At 31.7% G+C, this 8,714-nt stretch overlaps 1 long non-coding RNA gene across 1 annotated transcript; it reads left to right on the plus strand.

Moving 5' to 3' along the window:
* Positions 1–4,931: 4,931 nt before the first annotated feature.
* LOC131856317 (uncharacterized) lies at positions 4,932–5,436 on the plus strand. Its single transcript, XR_009358420.1, has 3 exons — positions 4,932–5,021; positions 5,099–5,235; positions 5,320–5,436. It is a non-coding gene; the product is annotated as an uncharacterized LOC131856317 (long non-coding RNA).
* Positions 5,437–8,714: the final 3,278 nt, after the last annotated feature.

Consider the following 8,714-nt stretch of genomic DNA (forward strand, 5'->3'; position numbering starts at 1 on the left):
ATGTAGTCTTAATTTATATTTACTTTCTATTTCCTTCTTAAGCCTCTAAACTCTTCTAATCGAACATGATCGATAAATTTATGTCTGCATTTGTTTCTTGTTGTGATATTTGGTTATTTGTAGTTGATTCATTGTCAAGTTTACAGATACTAGTTATTTATTGAAATTTTTACTTCAACATTTGGCAATCTACATTCATTCAATACAAAACAAAAATATTGATATTACATTATTTGTCTCAAGGTCATTAAATTAGGAATATTTAATAGATCTAGCACAAACTCTTCATTGGAAAAGTATTTTGTTATGATTATATTAACATTAATTATTTGTAGGCTTTATGTCTTGGGCCCTTACCCCTTTTGAGCCCTTGATTTCTTTCAGTCTATGGTATTTCAGTTACTTAAAAGTTTGAGTCTCTCCTGGTTTAATATCTTCAGAACATTAAATATTTGTATCAAGAGCCTCCATAACTAGAAAATTATTACTTTCCTTCCTCCCTATGAAATAAATTAAACATCAAAAATTGTACATGGCAATTTTGTACTTTCTTAAACATGTCCCCATAAAGAAACTTTGCATCTACTTAACCAAAATACCTCTTAGAAACAATTTTAAAGACAAAATTACTCTCGTACTTGACTCCTAAAATAATCATTTCTCTATGAATGAAAATTACAATAGTCAAAACAAGTCTACCCGGTGTTTAAAAAAGTATAAATCTATTCTAGATTATATATGTCATTCTTTTAAATCACTCTTATATGTAAAAATGCCTTCTTGTCAACTAATACAACTTATAAGAGAGAAGATTCTAGATCTTATTTGTGGTAAGAATGTGCATCAAAAACCATTAGATATCCCTATCTTATAAAATATATCAATGATAAGGATAATATCCTCTATAAATTTTATCGAATAAGGAGTTCCTTCATTACATATGTGAGGTTACAATGGCTATGCATAAGTATATAAGCATTTAGATTAGGGAAGAGAGATACCCTTCCCTTTGAGACATGAAACTCATTTCATGGAATGTTAGGAGCTTAAATGCCCCTAAAAAAAATTCCTAGTCAAACGTAGGATTTTTTTGACTACGGAAAAAGGGATTTTGTTATAGGAAACCAAATTAAATCTAGAAGATATAGCTTTATTTGGGAAAGCTTCAATAATTGGTAGGTAGAGGTTGTCCAATCAAATGGGGCTTCAAGAGGTCTATCTTTTATGTGGAACACACTTGCTATTAAATTTAAGGGATTGGGATCAAGGACTCATTGAATGGGGGGAGAAGTAAGGAGCCTTAATTCAAATTTAGTATTTTTGAGAAGTAAGAATTGGATGCATTCGTAGAAAGAGGAATTGATAGGCCTTGTCATTCATAGAAAGACATTAATGCTTAGGTGTCCATAAACAATTTGCAGGAGCTAAAGTTAGGAGACAATGTTTTCACTTGGAACAACAGGCAATTCGGCTACAACAACATAGCAACAAAGTTGGATAGATACTTATTTTGAGTTGATTTGTCCATTTCTCAGTTTTTAAATTTAGTTATACTTCTCCATACTCATTTCCTATAAATTAATTAAATAGGGGACCATTTCGCTAATTACACTCATGACTAACTATTCCCTTATAGTTCTCTTAAAGTTAATAATACAACTCCCCGACTAAGGTGTTGAAATTCATACTTTTCTCTTGAATTGTAATAATTTATATAAAGGCCTCCAATATTTGATACCTTGTCAAGGTATCTAAGGTATCCCATCTCCAATATGCTAGTAGCAAAGGTCTACCATCTCTAATACTTCATAAAGGTACAAAATTTTTCCAATCCTTTTCATATCTAGGATCTCTAACAAGCCATTGGAAACTAACCATTTATTTCAAATTTTAAAATTAATCATTCATTACCAGTTAATTAATTCCTCTTTTTCATCTCATTTTAAGACTTTCTTCTAATAAACAAAATATTTCATTATTTTATATTGAACCAGCCAATTCTATGCAAGGATGAAAATCTTGACCTTGAACATTTTTAATTGTATGTTTCCTCAAGCTACTCCATGGTCCCACATGTGTGAGTATATTTGACTCATTACATTCCTTGTTCATGGATGTCTAATAGTGCTATCTTAAAGAAACATTAGTGTTCCATCTGATCCCTTAAACCTTACTCATCCCCATTGCTTACACATGTATGAGATTGCTTGACTATCAATCTCATCATGTAATCCTCTTACACATGTTTACATATTGTTTCAACTTATAATTTAACAAAATGTCCTCTATTGATCTAGCACAGTGTATCCTCTTTTGACACTTGTACAATAGCTAACAAACATGTCAAGACCAACTAATCATAGTCCCTGATTATTTTCTTCAATTCTATCCCTCTATTTTGTATTGGGAAAACCTATTAAAGAGAGACATGTCACCTTCCTTTATCGATGAATCATATGTCAACCTTATGTTGTTAAATGGGGAGTCCATTTTTTGTAAAACATCCTTATTCTATCAAATCGAGTAAGATTTAGGAAATAAGCACCTACAAAACATCATCCTTCATCTTAGATAGCATCTAATTGAATCTAATGAATTTGCATGATTTTTTATTATACATTGCATTATTCATTTCTTGCCTTAATTATTGTCCTATCTCAAGTATGAATATCTAGATTTGAGACTCTTAGTTTTATTATTGCATCTAACTCATTATTTGCAGCTCAAATAAGAGGTCTATCATTTCCAAATATTATTGGTCCTTATAATAGTAATAGTACATATCAAAGTTTGAGGCAAAATATTTTTTAATAGTTCACGCTCAATTAAATTGATCATGTGAATTGGATTTAAGGAGAGTCCAATGTAAAGAAATCTTTAATAACCACAATGACCATCAAGAATTTAGAATTCTAAATGTTTAATCTAACATATCTTATTGTCTTACTTTGCTTTTTACTCAACTGCAAGTAGTTTCCTAGAAGAACATAAAGATGGAATTTCAAAAGAAATGCATCAAATGTCAAGTAGCCCAGTAGCCCACAAGTAGAACATTAAGATGGAATTGACATTTATTTGTTTATTTTTTGATGGAGGTTTGGATCTGTGAGCTTAGTAGCCCACCAAGGGCACAAAGCTACAAGCACACCAGCTTGACGAAGGCCTTCACCAAGTAGTATTAGCCATTAGATATGGGGGCATGAGCCTATAGTCTAAAACCCCTTCATCTAAGAGACATGGACTGAGAAGTATCCATTCTACCAAATTCACACGAGGCATGATCCTAACCTAATCTCTTATGATGTTAGAGCCTTGTACTCAACAAGACTTGGTCAGTCATGGCCTCATTTAGAATCATTCAATTTCACCAACAAACAAAAGACCTACTGAAAATATTAAAAACAAATATGATTATTTAAACATTTAAAATAATAAATTAACCAAATATTTTATATTTCCTTAATGTATTGAAAGGAAAAATATATAAACAATTGAAATAGTCCAGTGATAAGGAAATAAAGTCGATTGTGTGGAGACTACGTCAAGCTGAAGATAGACACGGAGAGTCCACAATATTTTCTAGGGACCCGGATGGATTTCTTTACGTTTGCCTGTGGGACAATTCAGCAGGAGTGTGTATATAATTCCTCATCATCTTAAAAACTTCTTATGTTCAAATAATTGTATAGAGCAAAATCATTACTATTCTTGGCACTTTTAAATTGGTGCAAACTATTATATGGTATTGGGGATGTTGTCCAACGTTCGAAACGTATATTGACTATTTCTATTTAAAAGGTGTTCTGGCTAACTTCTATCTCTTTCTCAGGGATTTGTAATTCATATCTCAGTATAATATATGAAAATCTTCTCTTTTTCCAGCAGCCATATCTACCTTCGTATTCCCCACTACATAAACAATGGTTTTTGGTTATGATGTCACGTTGTTCGATTTATCACAGTTTTCCAGGACTTAGCTTTTCGCATACGTTAAGCAAGAACCACACGTAACTGGGCAAAAATTCTTATTCAGCGCAGGAATGGCAAACAACGTGTTTGACTTCTTTGCTTATTTTGTATTAAGAATTGCATTTATGTGAGTAGTATGTAGTAATTGCTCGCTGAGTCAAGATTTTGGTATTCTACAAGCAAGGCGTGCATTTTATTTATGACTCATTCTAAACTACTCAAAATAATATTAGTCAAATAGATTTGATGGGCAAAGGCTAAATAAGATGCAAATTTATTCGCGTTAATCTTGTCATATTGTTTTATGATAGTGTGGTGGTTTAATAATGCGAGTAGTAAATTCGCATACAGAGCTATCAATGTTGATATATGGTTATGAGTTTTTAAGAGGGTCGATAGGTTTTAAATTATAAAATTACAATCATCTTCTTGTTGATTTAAAAGTTCTTCTATTTAATTATATTTTTATGTTTTGATTGTAATTATTTGCATTTTATTTGTTTTTTATTTTGGTTTAGTAAGTATAGTTTAGATTTAAGGATATTTTAAGAAGTGAATCTTGAAATAGCCCAACTCATAATATTGTGCTACTTTTATTGGGTAGATGATTTTTTAACATTTTTCCTTAACTGTCCTAACAAATCCTTAAGTTCAATGAAAGTGAATTAATTGAGATTACGCCTCTAAAGACTGCGGGACAAAACATCACATCAAATGCAGTATTAACGTAAACTAGAAGGCATCCAATCTGGCACCTATAAATACACAAGCAACGCAGACTTGAACATATAAGCCTTGACATTGAGAAAAAAAAAGCAGAGGCAGCTTGCAGAGATAAGGATCATAATATTGAGGATGAAGTTACTCGTTATTGCAGTTGTTCTTAGCATTATGAATGCATGTGTTTATGGAGCAGACCCTGATCCTCTTATAGACTTCGCTACCGGAGTAAAAACCTTCACTCTCCGCAACATTTTCTCTAATAGAGATGTTACTGTCGATTCGGGAGGACTACGTGCTGCCACTTCAGTCGCCAAGTTTCCTGCAGCAGCGTAAGATTTCATTATTATTACTATTTTTCCAAACTCTATTCGTTTCGCAGTTGCAGTGACAAAGTGTGGTATTGCAGATCACAGGGCCTGCAATATGTGAGGTTCAAGATGGTTCCGTGTGGAGCAAATCTACCACATACACATCCACGAGCTTCAGAAATGCTTACTCTTATCTCAGGAGGGCCTCTTCAAGTTGGTTTTGTTGACACTCAAGGTAAACCTTATACTTCCCTTGCTTAATTCTTAACCCGATTTATTTTCTTCCCCGAACGATTAAACACCTGCTGTATTAAATTAGGTCAAGCTTTCATCGATATTTTGCATCCTGGAGATGTCACCATATTTCCGAGGGGGACACTGCATTTTGAGCTTAATGTTGGAACTGAAGAAGCTAATTATATCTCTGCTCTCAACAGCCAAAATCCTGGTGTCGTGGTAAGCAAAATGCATATATTTACATGTCGATCTGCTAGATACTCAATTTTAATAGTATCATAATGCTTTACTGTTGATCATGGCAGACGAGCAGTGTATCGATATTGAGGCTTCCGTTGAGAAGTGTGGCAACAGCTTTCAACATCACACAACAAGCTGTAAAGAAATTAGATTCAACGATATATGCCAGTGCAACGGGACTAAAGAAAACATCCAAAAGCGGTTGTGTTCCAGGGAGAGATATTACTGTAGACTTTTAAATTATATGTTATCTCCCACTGCCCTACAAATAAATGGTATCCATTGGGAACCGCGCTCAAAGTTTGAATTGTATTGTCATTTGTGATTTATCGTCTTTAAATAAATAAAACTATTAACTCAATAATATCTTAATCTTTTTTAGAGATTTGTAAGTCAAATATTAATATAGTCGGTATGAAAATCTTTTCTTTAGTCAGCCGCCACTATTTGCTTCTGTTCCCGTTCGTGGTATAAGCTTTCTTGGGATAAACTAAGCTTTATTTATGTGATAGAATAATAATAGCAGTACTTCTTATTTTTGCGATACATTAATGATAATGATAATGTGTTCTTCTAGCAAGGGACGGCTCATCGATTACTTGTAGACCTTCCACACTCTCTCTAATTGAAATTCTCTGCTGCACCCACAGTCCATTCACCGTATTAGACCTTCCACTTACTAAGAGTTTTGAAAATCATAAAAAAAAGTTAAGTACAAGCTGCAGCTCACTCATGAAAGGTCATCAATCTTAAGGCATAAGATCATCAAATCCAAGGTTTATGAGAGCATGACTAAGCTATTTGCAAGGTAATCTAATTATGTTTACTTTACTAAATTCCAAGGGACTTGTGGTGCTTCAAAAACTTTTCATAATCGAGTGCTTAGATGCAAATATATAATCAATATTCTAGACTCAATCATGCATGTACAAGTCGATTCAAATATTTATAACTATGAAATGTCACCTTTGATTTTGTAAACTAACAAAAATCAACCTCAAATTGTGAAAGATCAACCTTGTTAGAAAATTGCAAGTGTAATTCCAAAAAATATATTATATAATACTTAGATTAGCAAATTTAGTCACATTAAAATATACAATTTTTTAGAGGAAAAGTGATTTAATAACCTAAGCCTATTTTTCGCATTTCATGCATCATCTATTGAATAGAAAAATTATAAAAGTACTTTTTTATCTGGCTAAAGAATCAAATTTGAGTATGAAAGAAGGCGCAATATCAAAACAAAAACTAACCATGAGCCCTATAACATATACCATTTCACTCTTAGCATACATTAAAGAGGCAGTTCCACAATTGATTGGGAAGAGTTTAGGTTGACTAAATAAAGTTTCTTAGTATCAATTTGACACTAGTGATATGAAGCACATGACAAGTTCATAGAATACTCATAAACTAAATTCTTGGAAATAGGGGAAAATTTGACTGCAAAAATAAAATAAAAAATTGACTCAATAGGCTTCTAGCCCTCAAAATATTAGTTTGTTATTCTTATATGGAAGTCAGCTTTAAAATGGTTACATAATAGCCCTTGAATCATGAGAAGATAATTAATAATGAAATTACACCAATGATCTTAAGGTAACCAAATTAGGCATATTTAATTTTGTTAGCATATCCCCCTAGTTCCAAAAATATTTTTTTGTTCTTATCTTAAGATCTCAAGAGTTTCTATTACTAAAGAATGTTTTTTCTCTTTTCTCCATTTGAAAGAAGTAGAAGATGACAAATTTTAAAAAGAATTTTTATGGTATCTCAAACATATTCCAATTAAGAAGCTTCCAATATCTTTCACAAAAATCATATTTATAGATCATTTCCCAAGACTAGCTTGTTCTCTTATTTGACATCCAATACATAGGATTTCAAACATGAATTAATTGTAAAATATTTTAGATAAAAATTCTTGCAAGTGAAGATGATATAGCTTAGTCTACTAATTTTTTTCAAATAAACTCTAGCTAACTCAAACGTAGATTTCCCTACTCTTCATGAATTATTGTAAGCTATTCTAAATATGTTGAATGACAATTATTTCTAAGAATTGTAAAAAAAAATTCATTGGAAGAGGTAAAAAATGTTACTTTCATCATTGCTACCTTCAAACCTCTAGCATTGGATGGATTCCCCCAACATTTTTTTAGGATTTCTCAAAAATTATTGCTAATGATCACCATAATGTTGTGAGAGATATGTTCAGATCTGAGACGTTCCTCAACAAATTAAATTCAAATTTAGAGTTCTTATTGATAAAAGGATGAAGTTTCCTCTTTGTAGGACTATAGACCTATTAGCCTCTATAACATGAGTTATAATCTTCTCTAAGGTCTTACTCAATAGACTAAAATATGTTCTCAATATCATTATCTCCTCTAGCTAAAAATGGTTTGTTAAAGGTCACCAAATCTATTTATGCTACCTTGACAATGCATGAAATTATTCACTTTATGGTACATAGAAAAAATATGTAGGGTCTTGAAGTTGGATATATATAAAGTATATGATAGGGTTTGTTGGCCTCTTTGTTTGTAGTTTTCCAAAATCCTGGCTTCAAAGATCAAATTATCAACCTAATCAAAGCTTATGTCTCTATTGTTAAGTTCATCTTAGTGAATGGAGTACCAAGAGGTAATTTATTCTATGGTAAAGTCCTAAGGAATAGAGGCATCTTGTCCCCTTACCTTTTCATTATTGTTGCTTAGGTTTTTGGGAAGAAACTTTCAAAGTAAGCTTAATTTAAGGATTTTTAAAGGTTTCCCACCTACATCATCATTTTCGTTCTATACATATCAACAATTACTTGATAATACTATCATTTTTTGTTATGATTCTATTGTAAAATGTAGGCATTGGAAGTACACTTCAAGATTATACTAAATCCTTGGGGAAATATATAAATTATAGCAATAGTAAATTATATTTTTTCAATATTAAGAACTATGCACAAAAGATAAATAAGGATGTTACAATACCAATGTGTTGAGTTACTAGATACTTATCCTGGCTTAACTTTGATCTCTAATAGTCTTCCTAACTCTTTCTGAATAAGTATAGTTGAAAGGTTCCATAGGAAATCAGAAAGGTAAAAATGAAAACTTCTAAGTCATGCAAGTAAATTGATTCTTCTCAAAGCCTCTCTACAAACTATCAATGTCTATTACCTATGCCTATTCAAGATTTCCACTTTTATCTTTTAAAAAAAAAAAAAAATTCAAA

Source organism: Cryptomeria japonica, chromosome 7, assembly GCF_030272615.1.
Source record: "Cryptomeria japonica chromosome 7, Sugi_1.0, whole genome shotgun sequence".
Lineage (NCBI taxonomy): Eukaryota > Viridiplantae > Streptophyta > Pinopsida > Cupressales > Cupressaceae > Cryptomeria > Cryptomeria japonica.